Genomic DNA, 1,117 nt, shown 5'->3' on the forward strand with positions numbered 1-1,117 from the left:
CCCTGTGATCACTATGCTCACAGCGTCCAGAGAGTCTCCCTGTGTTGAGGGCAGCTGATTAGCGATCCTAATTCCATCTGCAACCTCATCCCCTTGGCCATGCAGCATATACCTTCACCGCTTCCAGGGATTGGGAATGTAGACATCTTGGGGGCAGGGGCTCACTCTGCCCACCATGACAAGATTCTGAAAAATGCCACCAGCGCGTTCCCCCACTTCAGGGTGGCATGGGAGCTAACACATGCTGTGACCCTGCCTTCCCTGAAGGTCACAGAAGACAGGAAAAGGGATCGGCAAGAGTACGCCAGGCCTCCGTGGGTTAGGTAGGACTCAGCTTCTACCCAACACAAACTCATAAAATAAAACGGCAGAAAAATTTTTTTGGTTGGATGAGTTTTACCTCTGGATATCACATGCAGAATGATCTAAGTGAACATTGAGACCTGAGGCTTAGGTAACAAAGCAAAGAAATGAACTAACATTATCTAACGAGGGAGCCTCCAAAATTGATAGGGCGCAGGACTAATAAGAAAGAAAAATAAAAAAGCAGCTCTCCCCCCATCCCTTCGCAATGAGAGCTCACCACCATGTAGTAGAAACCAGACTCGATTTCGTGCACGACCCTCACCATAGCAGACGCTACTAACCCTTCACCCTTTCCCACAGCCAGTCTCCATCCATGCCCCAGGTGGCACTAGCCAGGGGCACTAATTATCAGAGTTAGCACATGAGACCACACCTTTGCCATCTCCTCAGGAACAGACTCTCCGTGCAGTGTACTGGGATTTAGGGGCTGTTGTAGCAATCACTATGTACGGGAAAACGAACTAAAATCATGCATTCAGAAACAAAATGTATAACTACAATTTCAGCTGGCTAAAGGATACAATCTAGTTGCTCCTGATGCTATTTTGTTTCTTGTGAATAGAATTCCCAATCTCACACCAACACCTTGTACTTACCTGTAGTTTCATCCTTATGCTTTCTTAGGATCTCCATCGTTTGAACACAGTGGAATTCCTAAATTGTTTCCTTTCCATAGGCATATTTATTGTGGGGGGGGCTTATTTTTGTTTTTAAGATAATAAATATTCTACCAATCAGGATTCTTTTGGTT

The sequence above is a fragment of the Propithecus coquereli genome, unplaced genomic scaffold (genome assembly GCF_000956105.1).
Source record: "Propithecus coquereli isolate 6110/MARCELLA unplaced genomic scaffold, Pcoq_1.0 Scaffold64, whole genome shotgun sequence".
In the NCBI taxonomy this organism is placed as follows: domain Eukaryota; kingdom Metazoa; phylum Chordata; class Mammalia; order Primates; family Indriidae; genus Propithecus; species Propithecus coquereli.